The sequence below is a fragment of the Nicotiana tabacum genome, chromosome 22, assembly GCF_000715075.1.
Source record: "Nicotiana tabacum cultivar K326 chromosome 22, ASM71507v2, whole genome shotgun sequence".
Taxonomy (NCBI): domain Eukaryota; kingdom Viridiplantae; phylum Streptophyta; class Magnoliopsida; order Solanales; family Solanaceae; genus Nicotiana; species Nicotiana tabacum.
In genome coordinates, this window is record NC_134101.1 from 64816454 (window position 1) to 64840158 (window position 23705).

The following is a 23705-nucleotide window of genomic DNA, read 5'->3' on the forward strand; positions in this document are numbered from 1 at the left end:
AGTCTTTAAGTCTGTCGATTTTCAAGCTCGCCGGTCTTCAAGTTGAAATGTTTAATCCCTCTATGTCTTCAGGTAGAAGTCTTCAAGTCCGTCAATTTTTCAAGTTGAAGTTTGCAAGTCCTCCGGTCTTAAAGTTAAAGTATTCAAGCATTCGTCGGTCTTCAAGTTAAAATATTTAAGCCCTCTAAGTCTTCGAGCTGAAGTCTTAAAGTTCGTCGGCCTTCATATTCACCGGTATTCAAGTCTTCTAAGTCTTCAAATTGATGTTTTCAAGTCTGTTAATTTTTCAAGTTGAAGTTTAAAAGTCCACCGCTCTTCGAGATAAAGCATCGAAGTTTGGCAATTGTTCAAGTCGAAGCCGTGAAGTCCACCAAGCCTTGGGGTTGAAGCTTTTTTCCAATCTTAAGGTGGACGTTTAAGTTCCTTTGCACCTGAAGTTGGTCTCTTTTTGGGTTTGTCCTTAAAATGAACTATAACTTTCCAATCTTAAGGTGGACATGTAAGTCCCTTTGCACCTTAAGTTGGCCTCTTCGTGGGTTTGTCCTTAAAAGGAACTATAAATTTTCAATCTTAAGGTAGACTCCCTTTGCATCTTAAGTTGGTCTTTTCGTGGGTTTGTCCTTAAAAGAAACTATAACTTTTCAATCTTAAGGTGGACATGTAAGTCCCTTTACACCTTAAGTTGGCCTCTTCGTGGGTTTAACCTTAAAAGAAACTATAATTTCCAATCTTAAGGTGGACGTTTAAGTCCCTTTACACCTTAAGTTGGCCTCTTTATGGATTTCTCCATCTATATGTTGATATGGATTTGTCCGTCTATATACTGATGTGGATTTGTCCGTCTATATAGTGATATGGATTTGTCTGTCTATATATTGATGTGGATTTGTCATCTATGTATTGGTTCTATATGCTGATATGGATTTGTCATCTATGTATTGAGATGTATTTGTCCTTCTATATGTTGTGAGGAATTTGACCTTCTATATGTTGTTAAGGATTTGATCACCTATATGCCGTGATGAATTTATCCTTCTATGGGACGTCATGGAATTGCCGGTCGACTTGGAAGTCAACGACCTTTTCTCTTCTTGGCCTACAAAAACAAAAGAGAAAAAAAAACCACAAAAGAAATATAGAAGAAGAAATTACCTTTGGTGATACTTCACAGTTGTCAAAGGCACTGGAAATTGATGATCGTGAGTTGAAGATAGTGTAACCTTACATAGATGATTAGAGTAGGCTATTGTGAACCCGATGTGGTATCAGTGTTAAAGGCGGTTGTCACAGTTAATTTCCAACATGAACTGGGCTACTACAATTTGACTCCTACTTAAATTAACAATGCTAGTCGGAGAAGGAAAAGGCATGTACTATTTGGATTAAAACATTGCAGTGGTAAGAATATACACAATAATCAATTGTGATAAATTCAAAATGTTCTAGCTACTGCCATGTGTAGTAGATCCACTATGTCCTCTATTGAGATGTCAATTTAAAAGGTGTTGACGGAGTCAGGTTTAACTGAAATTGCTTGGCAATTGGAATTCATTTTCAATTTTGGTGCTTAAGTAAAAACAAAAGTTAGTTAAAGGATTAATATTGGCATATGAGGATTTGTCACTATTTTGGTGCAGATAGAATGCAACTAAAGTGTTCTAATTATAAGAAGAAACACTGACGAAGCCATTCCAACGTAAATACGAATTGTCTTCAACAAATACTTCAAGTCTAGTCCTTAAAGTTTATACTTCGACAAATCTTGAAGCAGGGGCATTTATAAACGTTTAAATTTTATTGGATTTAAATTCATAAAATTATTTGGACGGTACTTTAAATTCAAGGTATATTAGTCCAAATAATTATTATGGGCTAATATAATTAGATTGATTATGTTAGTCCAATATGGATTAGATAAAAATCTATTGGGCTAGCCCATTTAATTGGGCTACAAGTAATTAGCCCACTTCATTTGGCCCAATATGTCATCTTCCTAGAGGCCCAATTTGGCGCCACGTGTCAAATGATGTGGCATGCCAAGTCAAGTGAAAGAGCCAATAGGATCATGCCACGCGTCAAAATGACAAGGCATGCGAAATCAAATTAAAAGGCCAATGAAGTCACGCCACATGTGCAAGTGATACGTTCTGGCCAAACGATTGCGGCCTTGTCACTCTTCAATCTGATTAGTCGGAAAGAGTTTTTCTTATCATAATACTTCCCTCCCTCAACTATAAATAGGGGTCTTCATAACCCAGAAAAGAGACTAGAAGTTATAACAAGAAAACACAAGAGAGCTCGTGGATCAAATGCCACAATTCTCTGTAAACTGCAAGTGTTCAAGCATTCAAGCACTTCAACACAAATTTCAAATATTCAAGATCAAGAACCAAGTCAAATTAAATACAAGGCATTCAAGATCAAAGCTACTTGTTCGTGATACAATTCGTGGCAACAATCAAAGTGTTCGCGGCGGATAAATCAAATTCAAATTCAAGATCTAGCTCAAAAGCCCTTGAATTTTTATTGAAAAAGTAGAATAAGAGGAATCATAGAGATTGTAACACTCAAATTACTCGAAATCAAATACTACGATTGTTACAATATTTTTTCGGTCTAGATTATTTACTTGACGCAATTTTACTGTCGACAATGTCTATGCCCAAAAGTAATTATACTAATAGAATTTCTAAATGCAATCATGTAGGATTCCTAACGTGTAGTATTATGTTTCATAACTATTAGGATTATAAGGCTAATATCTAAAATTCCAATTATATACTTTTATTGTGAGTTATTGTAACGACCCGACCTGTCATTTTGAGTGTATTAGCCCCGATCCTCTATTTATTATTTTTTTCGTATCCGTTTCTGCTTATGTGACTTGCTGGGAGGTCTTGTTTTTGGTTTCGGAGTATTTCGGGACACTTAGTCCCTAAAACGGAAGCTTAAGTCGAAATATTTTGACCGTAGTCAAAACTCTGTGAAGACAACTCCGGAATAGAGTTCTGTCAGTTCCGTTAGCTCCGTTGGGTGATTTTGGACTTGGGAGCTTGTCCGGACTGTGAATTTGAGATATGTAGCTAATTTAGGCTTGAAATGGCGAAAGTCGAATTTTTGGGAAGTTTGACTTGGGGGTTGACTTTTTGATATCAGGGTCGGATTCCAATTCCGGAAGTTGGAGTAGTTCTGTAATGTTGAATATGACTTGTGTGCAAAATTTGAGGTTAATCGGACGTGGTTTGGCAGGTTTCGGCGTTGTTTATGGAATTTAAAAGTTTAGAAGTTCTTTAGGCTTGAATCCAGGTATAATTGGTATTTTGATGTTGTTTTAAGTGATTCGAAGGTTCGGCTAAGTTCGCATGGGGTTATATGACTTGTCGGTATATTTGGTTGAGGTCCCGGGGGCCTCGGGGGTATTTCAGATGCCCATCGGAAGGAAATTTGGACTTAGGCATAGCTGGTTTCTTCTGGTGTTCTGGTGTTTCGCACCTGTGGTGGGAGTCCGCAGGTGCGGCCATGTAGAAGCGAAGAGGATGACGCAGATGCGGGCAAGGCTGGGTTGGGCTGGAAGTGCAGGTGTGAGGTTAGGAGCGCATCTGCGAAACCGCTGATGCGGAAGGGGAGGCACAGATGCAGAAAAAGGCCTGAGTGGGAAGGATCGCAGAAGCGGGCAGGCCCCGCAGATGCAGAATATGGGAGCTTAAGTGGGATCCGCACCTGCCATGGAATTTCCGCAGGTGCGGCATTACAGATGCGACAGAAGGTCCACAGGTGCGGTTTTGCTGGGTAGAACCTATAAATAGAAGGCTTCGAGACTTTTCACCATTTTCACATTTTGGAAATCGGATTTTGGAGGATTTTGAGGAGGATTTTGAAGTGTTTGCTGAGGTAAGTTCCTTGTGCCTATTTATCTTCAATAATGGTATTTACCCACTGATTTTACGCCTAGTTGGTGAGTTTTTGAGGTGAGATTTGGGAGATTAGGGCTTGGGAATTGGAGAGTGAATTTTGGGGTTTTGGAGGGGAAAATGATGTCGGATTTTGATAAATTTGGTATGGTTGGACTCGTGAGTGAATGGGCTTTCGGGTTTTGTGACCTTTGTCAGGTTTCGAGATGTGGGCCCGGGAGGGGGGAGGTGAGCCTATTTCTGATTTTGACTTATAATTTCGTGTTTCTCTTGTGGAATTGATTCTTTTAGCCTACATTAATTATATCGTACTACTTGTGGCTAGATTCGGGGAGTTTGGAGATTGATTCGAGGGGCAAAGGCATTGTAGAGTAGGATTTTACGCGGTTTGAGGTATGTAACAGTTTTAAATCTGGTCCTGAGGGTATAAAACCCTGGATTTTGGTATGATGTGACTATTTTGGAGGTAACGCACATGCTAGGTGACGGGCGTTTGGGCATGCACCGTGGGGGATTGTTACTTGGTCCGTCCCGTGAGACTGTAAAGTCGAATAGACTATTGCTAATTACATGTTCTCTCTGTGTTATAGAGATTTGATTGCAAATCATGTTAGAAATCATGCTTAGGCCATATGTTATCACTGTTGGGACCCGCAGCGGTCGAGTACATGTTCGAGAGGCTGCCGAACCCTTAGGAAAAACTTCACATTCTTGAATTTGTGTCGTGCAAATCTATTAATTCTGGTGACTAAACATCTGTTGTTTCATTCTCTCACAGACGGTGAGGACTCGTACTACGAGGCAGGATGGACAGCCACCAGTACCTCCAGCCAGGGCTGCGAGAGGCCAAGGCCGCGATAGAGGCCGCGGTAGGGGCATAGGTGCACCTCGTATCGCAGCTAAGACAGCACCTGCAGATCCACCAGTTGCCCCAGTTCAGGAGCAGGCTCCAGTTGTGGATGGGCCGGTGGGACCAGATCAGGCACCACATGTGCCTGTTGTGATTCCAGGCCTTCAGGAGGCCTTAGCTCAAATTCTGAATGCGTGCACCAAACTTGCTCAGGCGATCTCGGTTCCAACCGCAACAACCACTTCTTATGCTGGGGGAGGTGCTCAGACTCCCGCCGCCCGCACACCAGAGCAGGTGGTACAAGGATTCTAGACAACGGCGGCACCACCAGCCCAGCCGGTTGCAGCTGCTAAGGATTATGTGGTACCTGTTATGCCTGATGATGAGCATCGTCGATTGGAGAGGTCTGGGAGACTCCAGCCTCTATCTTTCAGTGGTACCGAGGGAAAGGATGCACATGGCTTCTTGGACAGGTGTTAGAGGATACTCCGTACAACAGGTATTCTAGAGACCAGTGGGGTCTCGTTCACTACTTTTCAGTTCTCTGGGGCTGCCTTCAGTTGGTGGGAGGCTTACGAGAGGCGTAGGCCAGTCGGCGCAGCACCCCTTACCTAGCAGCAGTTCTCTGGTCTATTACTGGAGAAGTTAGTGCCTCAGTCCCATAGAGAGGAGCTGCGTAGGCAGTTAGAGCAACTTCATCAGGGTGATATGTCCGTGATGCAGTATGAGATAAGATTTTTATAGTTGGCCCGTCATGCTATCTGGTTGGTTCCTATAGACATGGAGAGGATCAGGAGGTTCATAGATGGCCTCATTTTTCAGTTGCGATTGCTTAGGACTAGAGAGAGAGTGTTTGGTGCTACTTTCGACGAGGAAGTCGACATTGCTTGTCATATTGAGATGGTTCACAGCCAGGAGCGGGTTGAGAGGGAGGCCAAGAGGCCTCGTGGATAAGGTGGATTTAGCGGTGTTCCTTCTAGGGGGCAGTTCCACCATGGTAGGGGTCGTCCTTTCAGATATCATCAGACGACTCGCCCAGTCCACCGTGGTGCATCATCTGTCCACGGGTCACACAGTCATCAGCAGGGCCAGTCGTCATTTAGTGCACTACTAGCTCAAAGTTCTCACTATGCCTCGTCAGCTCAGGTTTCCACGGGTAGTTCCTCTAGGCATCAGGAGCAGCAGTTCCGTCAAAGGAGGGGTTGTTTCGAGTGCGGAGATTTTGGTCACATTAAGAGAGATTGCCCTAGGTTGTTGAGTAGGGCTCCACAACAGAGTACTCGGCCGATGACACCAGCACCAGCAGCTCCACCACCCGTCCAGCCAGCTCGAGGTGGGACTCAGTCAGCTAGGGGTCGCCCGAGAGGGGGAGGTCGATCGGGGGGTGGCCAGGCCCGTTTCTATGCTCTCCCTGCTAGACCAGATGCCATTGCTTTGGATGCTGTGATTACAGGTATTGTCTCAGTTTGCCATAGAGATGCCTCTGTATTATTTGACCCTGGTTCTACTTATTCATATATGTCCTTGTATTTCGCTCATTATCTGGTTATGCCTCGTGAGTCTCTAGTTGCATTTGTTCGTGTGTCCACTCCAGTGGGAGATACTATCATTGTGAACCATGTATATCGGTCATGTGTGGTGACTATTGGGAGTTTGGAGACTAGAGTGGATCTCTTGTTGCTTAGTATGGTCTATTTTGACATGATTTTGGGTATGGATTGGTTGTCTCCATGTCATGTTGTTCTAGATTGTCACGCTAAGACCGTCACGTTGGCGATGCCGGGGTTGCCGAGGGTTGAGTAGAGTGGCTCTATAGACTATGTTTCCAGTAGAGTGATTTCATACTTGAAAGCTCAGCGGATGATTGAGAAGGGTTGTCTATCTTATCTGGCCTTTGTGAGGGATGTTAGTGCAGAGGCCCCATGATCTCGGCCAAACCCATACCACAATTAAGTAGTGAGGCGGTCGATGCAATAATAAACCCAACGAAGGTCGGGATCGAATCCACAGGGAGTTAGAATATGAGATTAGGTGTATATCTAAGTTAATTGCAAGTTTTGGCTCCAATTACACTTCCACAAACTTGATTGGTGTTCTACTTCTACTTTACTCTATTGTTTGCAAGTATAAAACTAAGGACAATATTTTAGGTTTTGAGTTTTTCAAATGATTAAAAGGGATTAGGGTCGTGACTTCTACCTAGGTGGTTATCTAATGGGTTGTAAACTCCAGGGAAAATTTGATTAGTTGGGGTCGTGATGTAGCAATCACATCCGGGTACTCACTCTATACATCTTGGTAGTTTGAGTGATTTTGCCCAATTTGACATTCTCAAGTCCAATTGGGTATTTGCACAATACAAGTGATATTATCTCAAGTCGGGTATTATTATCTCTAGGTTTAACCCTTTAATTGGGGCTATCAATTTCTTGAGTTCACCCCAATTTCTTGTTAGCCAAGTTTTCCTAGACTTAGTCTCTTTTTCTCAAGTAGAGGCTAAGTCAAATAGGCATGAATCAATGTTTGCAACCATTGATTCTAGGGTTCAATCATGAACAAGGCTAAATATCATTAACCCAATAAAAAATAAGCCCTAAATTAAACACCCATCAAATACCCACACTAGGGTTGGGTCACAACCCTAGCTAAAGATTTAGCTACTCATGAAAAGTACATAAATCAAAGAAGAAATTAAGATAGAATGCATATTAATGGATTAGGGAAAGAAAATCTAATGTATAGATGTTAATCTAGTACAAACATCCTCAAAATAGCAAAAACAAATGGCTCAGGTGCTATTCTCCAACGTCACTTAACCTAAAAATGACAAAAAGTTCTATTTATACTAAGCTGAAAATATCTGACAAAATTGCCCCTGTGGAAGTTGTGCGGCCCCATAATTCTGATGCGGTCCGCACATTGAGCTTCTGCGGCCGCACAATTATTGTGCGGTCTGCATTCTTGGAATTTTTGGGCTTGGAACTTCGGGGCTTCTTCGGTCCGCATAAAAATGAGTGCGGTCGCGCTTCTGATTGTGCGACCGCATAAAAGTGATGCGGTCCGCACTCCTTGATTTTGAACTTGAATCCAACTCTCTGATTCTTCACTCCTGTGGACCACATAATAGTGAGTGTAGCCGCACTTGATATTCTGCGGCCGCACTCCTTCAGCTTTCCCAAATACCATTCTCTGAATCTCCTCTCTGCTGCCGCACTAGAATTGTGCGGTCCGCACTGCTGGCCTTTTTACCCTATTTTGGTTCTTGTTCACTTTTGACTCCTTTATGAGTTGATTTTGACTTATTTGGCTCATATCCCAATATTCCTGCAAGTAAGCACATTTTGTTAGTTTCAGGGAATGCCTTTAAGCATTTTTGAGCTAAATCGCAAGTAAATGAGAGCAAATAATCGGGCAAAATCCCTACTTATCAACTCCCCCAAACTTAACCTTTTGCTTGTCCTCAAGCAAATAAGGCAATTTCACCTCCACTAGAAAAAAAGATATTTCAGCTGGCTTAAGGTGAATCAATCACACATCAATTGGGACCAACAATTACATACAACACATGAATTATCAACAATGCAATGGTTTGACTTTTTGAGTACAATAGTTCTAATGTGACACTAGAGCATCAAGAGTTTACTCTATTCATCAAGGAAACTCGCACTTTCACGTAGGTCATTGTAGATCCAAACTCCTCCTCCTCTACTCTCCATTAGCACATCTCACTTTAGAATGCAACACTCGATACAAGGATTGTGAAAAGTTCGCTCATCTCTCTCAAAAGAATGCCACAAGTCCGGCTCTAAGTACCATAAGCTTTCCCCTCATGTAAATCACCACTAATGTAAGCTCACTCAACTTAAAATCATGTAGGGATTTTGCAGGATATAATGAAGGCTTTTGGGCCAAGGTAGGACTTGTTGGAATATAATGGCTTCATCTTTCCTTAGGCACTCCATTTTCTCTTTTCGGCTCATACTTTCTCGACTCTTTGAGTCATTTTCTTCTTCCTCGGGGGAACTTAAAGAGACATAACGTCACTCTTTCTTGATCATGACATTCATTTTTCTCCTTTTCTATTTACTTCAGCCTTTTATCCCTACTTTCTTTTGAATTCCCTTCAACTCTTCATTTTATTCACTTTCTTTTTGGCACCCCCCCCCCCCCTTCATTTCTTTCTCTTCTTTGTACCTCTTATCACTTCAAACACCTCGTCTCTCCCCCAAACTTATATTTTTGCCCATTTTTTCTCAAGAATGCTAAGGAAATATCGGGTGCCAAGAAAGGGTCACTACATAACGGATAAAGGCTTGTAACGTGGTTATTGAAAGAAAAAGGCTTCGGCTCAAAGGGTTTGACTAGGGTTATCACATTGGTAGGATATGGAAGATTTTAATTTCAAATTGGATCAAGGAGAGCCTACAATCATTTCTCAATCCAAGCTACACTTAGAATTTCGCCTAGAAAAACACTCGGGGCAAGTTCTAGACTATTGGCATGGGAACTTGAACTTGCAATTCAATATCTCACCTCTCACACTACTAGATTGCTAAAGAGAACGGAGTCGAGGGCCCACAACAACCCTAGCTAAGATTAAGAATCACAAATGGCTCGACTGAACCACTCGATAATTGTTTGAGTCAACACAAGAGTCTAAACGTCACAACTAGAGCTATTTTATGCCAACAACTTTGTTTTTAACCATAAGGTCAGAGGTAAATGTGTTGGTACCAAGTGAATCATGCTCGAGACACTTTTATTCATTAGTACTATATTTTGTCAAAACATAAAATAAAACGGACTCAATCCCTTAAGAAGGTTGTCACGCCATCCATCGTTGGGAAGAGCCACCCGGTTCACACAAAATCAACCTTTGGAAAGAACCGTGACATTAAGAAAACCAAAGGCTTATTGTTCACTCAAAACGTAAAAAGAAGCTAACAAATTAAAAAGAAGCTACTAAAGTAAATAAGAAGTTATACTACTAAGGAAAAACAAACTAAAGAAGCTATGAAGTAAACTACGGGAAGCGAGATAAATGAATATACAAACCGAAGTCAAATGAATATATACATAAGGGAAATGAATATCTACATCAAATGGGGAGAATATATACATACCAAAGGGAAAATAAGAATGCAAGAAAAATAGTATCAGATTTATTAGATGCCAAATGTCAAATGTTAATTAATCAAAATAGACCACCCCTCCAAATGAAAAATAAGCATTGTCCCCAATGCTTAACAAAAATAAGAACAGGGAAGGGGTAGAGAGTTAAGATAATTCCCTATGTGGTCTCAGAATGCATGGGATCATCAGCACCCTCTGTCTCCTCTAACTGTATGTCATCATCTCCTGGCTGAGGGACAACTGCATTGCTGAGCATCTGTATCATCTCCTCAGCAGTGTGTGCAGTCGCAACCGGCTCCTCAGACTGGCCGGCTACTGCCTCTGGTGCCTCTGCTGGTACTGTCTATGCTGCTGGGACTGTCTGATCTATAAGCAAGTCCAATGGAAGATCTCCGGCAGATGCAATCTTTTCAACCTCTTTGCTCAGCTTCTCTACCGACTTCTTTGATGCCTGGATCTACACATCTTCTTGACCTATTTTCCCAAATCCTTAATGACCTTCCCATGCATCGCCAGAGTATCAATAATGGTCTTCTGGTTCTCCAGATCTTCTTCAATATTTCCTCCACTGACGGAGGTACCTGTGGTTCTGCTGGGGCTGAGGACTGTGCTGTAACAACACTGGATAAATCAGTCAGCTTTGTAGTAGCTGTATGTATCCAGATGTTGAGACTCACCAATGTTTGGGAGACTCGCAGCGCAGTCTGAGGATATGTAGATAAAGCCGACATTGATAATGGCACTGATAGTCTAGCAGAAGTAGGTGGTCTGTAAGATTAAGGTGGCATGGCTGCTGTCCCGGTAGAAGTACCGGATACGGTGGATGGATCGACAACTGAATCAATAACCACTACCGCTGGCTCCTCAGACTGTCCAGTAGAGGTAGTAGCTTTACCCTTGAATTTCGGGTTGTCAGCTCCCTGAAGTTGGTACTAAGAGAAAGGGTTCTTGGCCTTCACCTCGGTGTCATAATGCCTTGGCTCCACCCCTTTGTCCTTGAAGTACTCTGTGAGGAAGTTCGGGTACGGGTAGGACCTTTCATCTTTTTGGAATACCAGAGTGATGCTTGTGGACATGATAACACCCACATTAATTGGGTACCCAGCCATAATTAAGGCTACCAAGACTGCACGGGGAAGTGGAAGATTGTTCTCGTTGAGGCATGGATCAATGAGGCTACATACTAATGTTTGCCACCCTTTTGCCTCAAGGGTGGCTCGGACTATTGGAACTCCTTTTGTGAGCCACGGAGGTGCGGACCCTTGAATAGCCAGAATCTCAGCTAGCCATGGGCGAGCTGCATCACCTATAGCCAGCTTTTCCAGGTATTGGACTGCCTCCACTTCCTCAAACCCCACATACTTGTTCAAGGTGCAAGCATCAAACTTGATTTTCAAATTTTGAAATTTTGTCACCTTGGTACCCTTTTTGATATGAGCGACATTGGCATAGAATTCCTTGACCAAAAACTCATTAGCATCCGTAATGTTGTGGGTGAACCATCTCCAATATTTTTGCTCCTGGAATTGTCGGAGGACATTAGGGTTGTGCTTGTCTAGATCTTTCATCAAGAATTGCCGCTCAAGAGTGAGTGACCGCTGCGGCCACCATTCCCTAAATTTAGCAAAGGCAGCAGTATTGGCGAATCTGTCCTCCCATAGCTATGGTCTCTTTGATCTCTCCAAACCTCCTACTGTAGTATCCCCCCCTCTCCCATCGTCTGGGACATCATCATCATCGTCCACATTAATTGGATCAGCAGGAGCATGTGAGGAAGAGGGCTTAGAGGCTTGACTACCCTTTTTCGAACCATCAGAGGAACTGGCAGAAGAAGACGACTCATCTACTAGGTGGAATCTACCAGGAAATTGTTGTGATTGGGCTTCCGGCTGTGATTGCATGGAGTTACACTCAGAAGCTTCCCCATATGGGACATACTTACTGGTTTCCGAGGGTTCAGGAGGTCTGTTTACTGTAGCTTTCTTACTTATAACCCTTTAAAGTGCTAGAGGTAGGTTTCATTTACCTCGACCTCGGCCTCCGGAGGGTTCTTCCCTCCCTTGCGATGCATCTCCTCTACCACGTGAGCGAACCATTGTCAGCAATGCATAAGGATAAGAGTTAGTTAGATTTGTAAACCACAGGTGCATGCATAACAACTCAGTAAAGCAGTCTCAAAAGGGGTAGTGCGGACCGCATAAAAGTAAGTGCGGACCGTACAAAAGTGAGTGCGGCTGCATAACCAAAAGTACAGACCGCACAATTTTGAGTACGGCCACACAACCCCAGGTTCAGACTACTGGGGTCTCTAATGTTTCATCAGTGCATACCGTACAAAAATGAGTGCGGCCGCACAAGTCCACTGCGGACAGCACAATTTTGCGTGCGGCCGCACAAACTATGCACACTGATACCCTAGTTCAGAGAACTACGGACTGCACAAAAATGTGTGCAGCCGCAGAAGCTCATGGTGTGGACTGCACAAACAATGAGTGCGGCCGCATAATTTGAATTCAGGCGGTATTGACTAAGGGTTCATGGAATTTTATTCACAAATTACTCAAGTTTTTAGCAATTAAACATCATTAGTTACTTACCCAGACCCCAATTAATGTTTAAAGAGGCTACCCACATGTTTCTAAGCACAAACAACTAACTATTGACATATTTAGGCATGGAAATAACCCTAGTCAAAAGAATAAAATTAAGGAAAAATCTAAAGAATAAATTAGCATACCAGTAATGAAGATGCAGGTGAGATTCAACACTGATGAAATGAGGAGAGATTGAAAACAATGAGGATATGCACTGTGCTAGCTTAGCTTCAGGTTTCAAAAGAGCGTAAACTGTAAAAAAAAGTGAGGGAGGCCCTATTTATACTTTTACTCGTCGGACCCACAATTTTACCTGGAGTGCGGCCGCACAATTTTGAGTGCGGTCCGCACTCATTACCTGCCTTTGTGAAGAATTGTTGCGGACCGCACAACAATGAGTGCGGCCGTAGAGTGGCAGTGTGGTCCACATAATTCTAGTACGGTCCGCACTTTTGTGACACTTCGCCAATTTTTTCATGCTCAATTCCTACAATGCACACCCATTCCTGCATACACTTCAAAACTAGTCAGTACAAAACAAAGCCTATCTAATCTAAAGAAGAAAAACAAGAAAAAGAAAAGGACACATGGATTGCCTCCCCAGAAGAGCATGTTACCATCAATCACTTGAAATGGAGCAACGCCACAATGTGGACATCATCAACCTTGCCAAGTTAATGTTTAACCCGATGCCCGTTGACTCTAAACACCTCATCATTCTTATTTTTCAAATCTAGAGCACCAAAGGGTGTCATATGTACAACTTCAAATGGGCCACTCCACTTTGATTTCAGCTTTCCCGGAAACATCCGCAACCGAGAGTTGAACAAAAGCACAAGATCACCTTCTTTGAATTCTTTGTTCCGGATATACTTGTCATGGAGGTACTTCATCTTGTCCTTATACAAGGACGAACTGGAGTATGTATGGAATCGAAACTCATCAAGTTCATTCAATTGCTCCACCCTAAGATTTGCAGCTACATCCCACTCAAGGTTAAGCTTCTTCAACACCCACATAGCCCTATGCTCAAGTTACACCGGAAGGTGACAAGCTTTCCCGAACACTAACCGATACGGAGACATACCAATTGGTGTTTTGTAAGCTGTTCTATAAGCCCAAAGAGCATCGTCAAGTTTCTTCGACTAAACTGTCCGGTTGGCATTCACAGTCTTTGACAAAATACTCTTGATCTCCCGGTTGGAGACTTCAACATGTCCACTTGCTTGAGGATGATAGGGGGCCGACACTTTGTGAGTGACACCATACTTGGAGAGTAAAGTATCAAAAGCTTTGTTACAAAAGTGTGATCCCCCATCACTAATGATGGCCCTTGGAGTACCAAACCTTGTGAATATGTTCTTCTTCAAGAAATCTACTACACTACGAGCTTCATTGTTGGGCAAAGCCACGGCTTCAACCCATTTGGACACGTAATCCATAGCTACCAATATATAGGTGTTCCCACATGAGCTCACAAACGGACCCATAAAATCAATGCCCCAAACATCAAAAATATCAATCTCTAGGATGGTGGTGAGAGGCATCTCATTTTTCTTGGAGATCCCACCGGCCCTTTGGCATTCATCACAATGCTTAACGAGATCGCTAGCGTCCTTGTAAAAGTTAGGCCAATAGAATCCACAACTTAGCACCTTTGTAGAAGTTCTCGCTCCATCATGGTGACCACCATATGGCAAAGTGTGGCAAGCTTCCATAATACCCAATTGTTCTTCTTCTGGTACACATCTTCGGATAACACCATCAGTACAAATTTTGATGAGATATGGCTCATACCAATAGTAGTACAGGCAGTCCCGTTTGAGCTTCATCCTTTGGTTTGAAGAGAACTCATTCGGAATAATGCTACTCACAAGATAGTTGCCCACATCGGCAAACCATGGCATCCTAGTCATAGAAATGGAAAGGATTTGTTCGTCAGGAAATGATTCATTTATCTCAAGGCCACCATGTGGCCTCCCCTCCTCCTCCAATCGGGACAAGTGGTCCGTCACTTGATTCTCACTACACTTGCGGTCTTGAATCTCTAGATCAAACTCTTGAAATAGAAGTACCCACCGCATCAACCTTGACTTAAAGTCTTTTTTGCTCATCAAATAACGAAGTGCCGCATGGTCGGTGTGAACAATCACCTTTGTAACCATTAGATACGGGCGAAACTTCTCCATAGCAAAGACAATGGCTAGGAGTTCTTTCTCTGTCACCGTATAGTTGACTTGGGCCTCGTTCATGGTCTTGTTGGCATAGTAGACTGGATGAAAGATCTTGTTAATTCATTGCCCCAATACCGCTCCAACCGCCACATCGCTTGCATCACACATGAGCTCAAATGGTAAGCTCCAATTTGGCGCGGTGATAATAGGAGTGGTAGTCAACTTATACTTGAGTAGTTCAAATGCCTTCATACAATCTTCATTGAAAAGGAACTTGGAATCTTTCTCCAAGAGTTTGCACAAGGGGTTTACCACCTTAGAAAAGTCCTTGATGAATCGACGGTAAAACCCTGCATGACCTAGAAAGCTCCTCACTCCCTTTACAGAAGTAGGAGGAGGGAGTTTGGATATCACTTCAATTTTTACTTTATCAACCTCAATACCATTCTTGGAAATCTTGTGACCGAGGATAATGCCCTCCTCGACCATAACTTGACACTTCTCCCAATTCAACACCAAGTTAGTTTCTTCACAACGTGCCAATACCTTATCCAAGTTATCCAAGCACTCTTCAAAAACATTCCCCATGATAGAAAAATCATCCATGAAAACCTCGAGAAAGTCCTCCACCATATCGGTGAAGATGGCCATCATGCACCGTTGAAAAGTTGCTGGTGCATTGCATAACCCGAATGGCATCTGCGAGAATGCGAAAGTGCCATAGGGACAAGTGAAAGTGGTCTTCTCTTGGTCTTCAGGAGCAATAAGAATCTGGTTATACCCGGAATATCCATCAAGGAAGCAATAATAAGCACATCCGGCTAATCTATCCAACATTTGATCAAGAAATGGAAGCGAAAAATGGTCTTTCCGAGTAACTTTGTTGCACTTCCTATAATCCATGCACACTCTCCACCCGGTGACAGTTTTTGTGGGGATCAATTCATTTTTGTCATTTGTTATCACAGTCATGCCCCCTTTCTTTGGGACACATTGCACCGGTGAGGTCCACAAACTATCGAAAATGGGGTAAATAACCCCGGTATCCAACCACATTATGATCTCTTTCTTTACTACCTCTTGCATGGCCTCATTCAATTGTCTTTGATGTTCCATGGAGGATTTGGCATCTTCCTCCAAAATGATTTTGTGCATGCAAAAGGCGGGGCTTATACCCCGAATATCCGTCAATGTCCATCCTATTGCTTTCTTATTCCTTTGGAGCACCGCAAGGGTGGAATCTACCTACATGTTAGTTAAGCACGAGGAAAGAATAACAGGTAAAGTGGAACAAGGGCCTAGAAACTCATACCTGAGGTGTGAAGGCAAAGGCTTTAACTCCAAGGTGGGAGGCTCCTCGATTGAGGGCTTTGTTTGTGGAGTCTTCCGGTTTTCGAGATCCAAGGAAAGTTTTCGGGGCTCATAAGTATATGATCCCATTCCTTGCAAAGCATTGACACAATCTACAAAGAATTTCTTCTCATCTTCATCATGATTCAACAACACAACTTCCAAGGTATCTTTAACATTTATCACAACACTTATGTCATCAACAATTACTTTGGTCACAAGATCCACGAACGAACACACTTCGTTGATATTTGGCTGTCTCATTGATTTACAAACATGGAATACCACTTTTTCATCGCCCACCCAGAAGGTGAGCTTGCCAGCTTCCACATCAACTAAGGCCTTCCATGTAGCAAGAAAAGGTCTCCCCAAAATGATTGGAACCTCGTAGTCAACCTCACAGTCAAGTATCACAAAATCTATGGGAAGGATGAACTTGTCGACCCGAACTAACACATCATCTATTATCCCCAATGGCCTTTTCATTGTCCGATCCGCCATTTGCAACCTTATGGATGTGGGTCTTGGTTGCCCAATCCCCAACGTTTTGAACACAGAGTAGGGCATCAAGTTAATGCTTTCCCCCAAGTCACATAAAGCTTTGGCAAAATTGGCACTCCCAATAGTGCACGGGATTGTGAAAGCACCGGGGTCTTCCAACTATGGATTTTTGCTTCAAACCGCTACCATAAATATGACATGACATTAAATTTTATGATAAAAATCTAAAAATAAATGCCACATAAGCTAATATGGGTCATACCCATTTTAGATCTATTTATCATTTAATGTGATTTGATACATAATCTAAATGAGTTTCGATAAAAAAAAATATTAATTCCACATTAGTTTAAAATGATTATCCTAAACTACAAAGTTTTACCTTTCTGTCACAGCACATTCATAATTATTCTATACTAAAATAATCTATGCTAGAAAATTCTTATTTTGTTTGTATGTCCCATCCGAGTCATTCATAATTATTCTATACTAAAATAATCTATGTTAGAAAATTCTTATTTTGTTTGTATGTCCCATCCTAGTCATTTTAAAATACCATTGTATACAAGATAAGAATTTTCTAGCATAGATTATTTTAGTATATAATAATTATGAATGAGCTGTGACAGAAAAAGGCAAAACTTTGTAGTATGGGATAATCATTTTAAACTAATGTGAAATTAATATTTTTTTTATCGAAACTCATTTGGATTATGGATCAAATCACATCAAAGGATAAATGGATTTAAAATGGGTATGACCCATATTATCTTATGTGGCATTTATTTTTGAATTTTTATCATAAAATTTAATGCCATGTCATATTTATGGTAGGGGTTTGAGGCAAAATGACTTTTAATTGACAATGATAAAGTTTAGTTATTTTTAAGTGACAAAAAATAATTATATAACTTTAGTGAAATTGAAAGATAGTTCAATGATCATCAGTGAAATTAACCCTAGGATTGTTGCAAACAGCTCATCGCTCACAGTGTATATTTCATAATATTTCTATTATCTTGTAGATGAAAACACTATGAAGCTTAAACCCAATGAATCAAACTGACATTAGTATTTCTTTATCTGATGATCCTATTAAATACTTGAAACAAGTATAAAAAATGTATTCGTTGTTGAACTTTTTTATTAATCTTGTAGATGTACAAATAACACAAACAATTGTATCGGGTACAAGCCATCTAGTATAATATAAAAGAAGGAATAGGCAAGCTGATGTGATACTCTTATATACCAAAGTTTCTATATTTATCTTTTTCCTTAGAACTTTGCCTTTTTCTTCTTATATATGCACCTTTCACCTTCCACTTATTTGCCGTTTCTTTTTAAAGAAAATAATAGAAGGCTAAGTATATTACACCTTTTATTTCTATTTTTACTCAATGTAAGTTACTAAATTACTGTAAATATTAAAGCACATATTCTCCAGCGGACATATTTCTTCCCTTCTTCTTCGTTAATCATTCCACTCTTTTCTATTTGAAACTTTATGTAAAGTTTCTTTCTTTTTTCTTTTGCCTTTCCCCCCATTGTTGTCACTTTTGCCATAATTATTACTATTTCATATAATATTTTTCTATTGTTTGCATATGCATACAAATCATATTAATTCTTATGAGATGAGAAAAATTATCACATTAACTTCCTTTTTTTTTTACGGCTATGCATCTTTCGAGATGTGTTTTTCTTAACTTCTTTCTGTTAATTGATAGAGAAAGTGATAGGTGCATCGTAATGGTAAATTAATAAGAGAGAAAGTGACTTTTAATTTTTTTCACAAGATTGGTAAGAGGAGAAAGGGAAACTAATTTGATTATTTAATGAAGGGTACTAGTTTCTGATATCTGGAGGCATTGAAGGGTATGATCATCAAAAAGAAAAGGAAAGAAGAGAAAAAGAAAAAGAAAAAATCTGTATGATGATTTACCACTTATGATTGATTTCGTTAAATATTTAAATTTTTAATTTTTGTTATATGCATGACTTAAAACAAAGATAATTAGATCGTAAATCTTTAAAAAGAAAAAAGATACTATATTTGAATGAAAAGAGTAATTAATCTAAAATAGTAACTAGCGTCACTTGGGCGCAACAAATGTCTTAACTTTCAAAATTATTTTTATTGGCAAAGGATGACGATAGAATTTTGAAGTTTTGTGTTTTCTAAATCAGCATTTTAAAAGGTGAGGCATGAGACGGGGCTTTTACTTAACGTGGGGTAAGGTATAAACCTCAACACATAGGTATAAATCCCACGAATCTTTAAATTTTTTAGAAGAAGTTACAACATAGAGCATTTGAATCGAAAGAAGTTACTACCAGTAAAATTATTTCCTTTCAAGATTTTTTCAACATAACGAGACTGGCCAAAGAAAATTTTATTATATGTGTCACGATCCCAAATTCCCACCGAAGTATATCGTGATGGCACATAATCTCTATTGCTAGGTAAGCCTAACAAATAGCAACCGGACATATATATAAATACAAGATAGTGAAAGTGGCTAAATAATGGATAAAACCATCTATAAATAGAATCTCACAATTTCACACCCCAAAATCGGTGGAACTGAGTCATAAACTCTATAGAGTATAACAAGAGTAACTACTACATCACTGTCTGAAAGTAAGTACAACAGTAAATGAGGATAAAGGAAGGTGACTTCGCGGCCTGCGGACGTCGAGCATGCATACCTTGAAGTCTCCGATAAAACAGCTAGCAGGAATCTCTATCTACCGGCACGAGCAAACGTACCTGGATCTGCACAAAAAGATATGCAGAAGCATAGTATGAGTATACCACAATGGTACCCGATAATTATTAAGCCTAACCTCAGTAGAGTAGTGATGCGGCCAGGTCAAGACACCTACTAGGATATGAAATAGACAGTATAAAATGAAATGCGAATATAAAATAAAAAGTAAGAAAATAACCAATACGGATCAAGATAATAGCATGATCTAATACAGGGAAATCAACAGTAGGAATAGTATAAAAGAAGCAACTAAAGGACTACAATGATCATGTACGGACAACAATTGATAGAACACAAAGGAATGAAACAACAGTTATAATTTTCCACCAAAACACTTTGCAACATGAAATAATAGCAAGAATCACATCGAGGTACTGCCTTGTGTATAATTAAATCAAAATCGAGGTATCGCCTCGTATAAACAAGAATAACAACCGAGGTATTGTCTTGTATTCACATTTCTCAATTTCAGTCACAATCCTTCCTTGTGCCGCCACGTGAACCTTACACTTGAAAATAGGTTTTGAAAATAGTTTTTCCGAAATAGCTACACGCATTTTAGCCCACCTTATGACGCCGCGTGGCTTCACATAATTCCCCTACAAGCAATACACATATAAGTCACACCTTATACTGCCGCATGCATATCAACCCAAGCCTTATACTGCTGCATGCGCATCAATATATATCGCAATTACAACTCGCATCACAAGTGTCCACATGTCACAACTTGCCAACAACAACAATATCAATATTTTCACAACAATAGACCATGGCTCCAACACAATGTATACGAGAATATCAACAATAATAATAACTGGAAAATACTCCATAGGATAGATGTTTCAACAATAACCAACATCGACTCAACGTATTAACAATTTTCACAACCTCAACATCAAATAACTCAACAATGAGAAAACAACGTGTGAACATGATATTAGATAAAACTAACTCACAATAAAGGAAATAATCTTCAACAATGAGTATCAAATAACGGAAGTCAACAAATAAAGGGCAACATGAATAATTAATTAAACAATGATAATTAACAATGACGGGATAACATGTGACAATAAAGGGGACAACAAGTTCAACTAAAGCATAGGAGCAATTTAGCAAGTAGGACGTAGAACAATTAGTAAACAAGTCAGCTAAGGCAGTTAATGATAGTCTAACACAATTAAGGATGATTTAACTATGAGAATTTAGAACATAATATGAAATTTCAATTAAGGCACGGAAATAGTCTAAGTAGCCTATACCGGTCAAATACTACATATAACCCGCGTACCCACTCGTCACCTTGCATACACGAATTTCACTTAGCACAATCGAATCAAACAATATAAACCCTAAGGGGTAGTTCATCCACATGAAGTTAGGTAAGACACTTACCTCAATTAGGCCAATTCAATACTCGAAAATACCTTTTCCCTTACAATCCGCCTCCACACGGCTCAAATCTAACCAAAATCGACTCAATAACATCAATAAATGCTAGGGAATTCAATTGCAATAGATAAAGTTAAGATTTTTACACTTTTCCCAAAAGGTCAACAAAATTCAACCCGGGGGCCGCCGGTCAAAACCCGAGTCTAATGGTAGATTCTGTCTACCCAAAATCCCACGAGTTCATATATGTGATTAGTTTCAAAATTCGAGTCCAAATCGACTCTCAAAACTCAATTTCTTATTTTTTAAAAAGTTGTCAAAGTTTCATAAATTTCTACTTTGATTCACATGATTTTGATGTTAAAATCTAAGATAAGTTGATGGAATATGATTAGAAATAGATTAGGATCACTTACCCAAGGTTAGATGAAAATCCCCTCTCCAAGTCGTCTCCTACCGAGTCTAGGGTACAAATATGAGAGAATGAACTCAAAAATTCCGTCCCTCAACTATTTATCCAGTCGCAGATGTCGCATTTTTGACCTTGCGAACCCCGTAAATGTGAAGAATCTCTCGCAAATGCGAAGACCCTCCCATCTCTGCTGTCATCGCAATTGCGATGAATAGTTCTCAATTGCGAACAATAGACCTTCGCAATTGCGACCAAAGCGATCGCAAATGCGAACTAGCTCATTCCCAGCAAACTTCACAAATGCGAACACTGTGTTCACAAAGGCTTGGCGCAACTTCACAAATGTGAACTCAGACCTCGCAATTGCGAGATCTGAGGCATGTGCAGAAACCAGCAACTCTTTTGATTCCAACCACACTCTGTTAAGCGTCCGAAATTCACCTGAGCCCACGAGGCTCCAAACCAAATATTCACACAAGTCTAAACATATCATACAAGCTCGCTCGTGTGATCAAAACACAAAAAGAACATCTAAAACTACGAATGGGACTCTAAAACACATGATTTTCAAAGAAATTTTCAAGAACTTCTAAAATTTCAGCCAAGCGTTCGAATCTTATCAAATCAACTCTGAATGACGCCAAATTTTGTAGACAGGTTCTAAATTCTATAACGGACCTATTCCAATTCCCAAAATTAATTTCCTAGCTCAATAGCTAAAAGTCAACCTACGATCAAACATTTCAACTTAAAATTGCCAAATTTTGGCAAATCAATACATATCAACCTATGGAATTTCAAAATCAATTACGGGCATACGCCCAAGTCCGAAATCCCGATACGGATCTATCGAAGTCATAAAAACACAGTTCCGTGGTTGTTTTCATAAAAGTCATTTTTTGGTTAATAGTTTCAAATTTAAACTTCTAAGTGTAGAATCAAGGGTCCAAATCAACCCGAAAGCCTCCTGGAACAAAACAAATCAACCCCATAAGTCATAAAGGCATAAACGCATGAGTGTAAAGCAATAAAAAGGGGTAACAAGGTGCAATTACACAAAACGACTGATCGGGTCGTTACATTCTCTCCCTCTTAAAATAAACGTTCGTCTTCGAACGTGTATAAGGACATACGTGAAGTGATGAATAGATGAGGATAACGACTCTGCATGTCGTGCTCGGTCTCCCAGGTCGCCTCCTCGACCGGGTGGCCCCTCCATTGAACCTTTACTGAAGCAATATCTTTGACCTCAACTTCCGGACCTGTCGGTCCAAGATGGCCACCGGCTCTTCAACATAAGATAATTCTTTGTCCAACTGGACTGAGATAGAGTCTAACACATGAGATGGATCACCATGATACTTCCGGAGCATAAAAATATAGAATACTGGATGAACTACAGCTAGACTAGGTGGTCGTGCAAGCTTGTAGGCCACCTCTCCAATCCTCTCAAGAATCTCAAAAGGTCCGATATACCTAGGGCTCAACTTGCCCTTCTTTCTAAACCTCATAAAACCCTTCATGGGCAAAACTCGGAGCAAGACCTACTCCCCAACCATGAATGCAACGTCGCGAACCCTGCGATCTGGATAACTCTTCTGTCTAGATTGGGCTGTGCAAAGCCGATCTTGAATAAATTTGAACTTTTCCAAAGCATCCTGAATCAAGTATGTATCCAATAGCCAAGCCTCGCACGGCTCAAACCAACCCACCGGAGACCAATATCGTCTCCCATACAAGGCCTCATACGGAGCCATCTGAATGCTCGACTGGTAGTTGTTGTTGTAGGCAAACTCCGCAAGTGGAAAAAACTGATCCGAAAAACCCCCAAACTCCATCACACACGCACGAAGCATATCCTCTAATATCTGACTATTGTGCTCAGACAGTTCGTGTTATACCCCATGTTTTCGTACATGGAAGTATGCCATAAGTAAATTGATGGAAGCTCGAAAAATGAGATGTTACATCCTGCATTTTTGTATGTAAAAGTTTCATCGTAAGTTAATCGATGTAAGTTCGGGAATGAGAATTATTTTGAGATTATAAGCATTATGCTATTTCAAACAAGTGATAAGTTAATTCGCGAAGGTGAGAGGGTAAGCTAATCAAAGAAAATGAGTTCCGTCAAAGTTTGGCAATTTTGGGATAAAATACGATCCGAGCTAAAATACCCGGTATTTATGGACTAGTACCATACAAGGTACCACATGGACACGATAGTAAGGTGTATAAGGTGGGTTTAAAGTGAGTATTATTATAAGTAATTTGAGATAATTCTTAATTATGTAGATAATCAGGTAATTATTAATTTTAGTGGGAGGTTAACTAGTTAATTAAGGAATAGTGGTTGATTAAAATAATTTGGATAAGTTTAGGGGGATTAACGTGGCATCCCCCAATTTCAAAATTTTGGCTCTTGAATTCAAGTGGATAGGTGGAATTTGGAGGGGGGTTTTGTGGCCAACTCATCACCTTAGTGGGGCCCACACCCACCAAGGTAAAAGACATCTCAAAAAAATGCAAAGAAAGACATATCAATTCTTCATAACAAGATATAATGCTTCTACAAATTCATACAAGTGATGGAAAATGATTTTTTATTCATTTG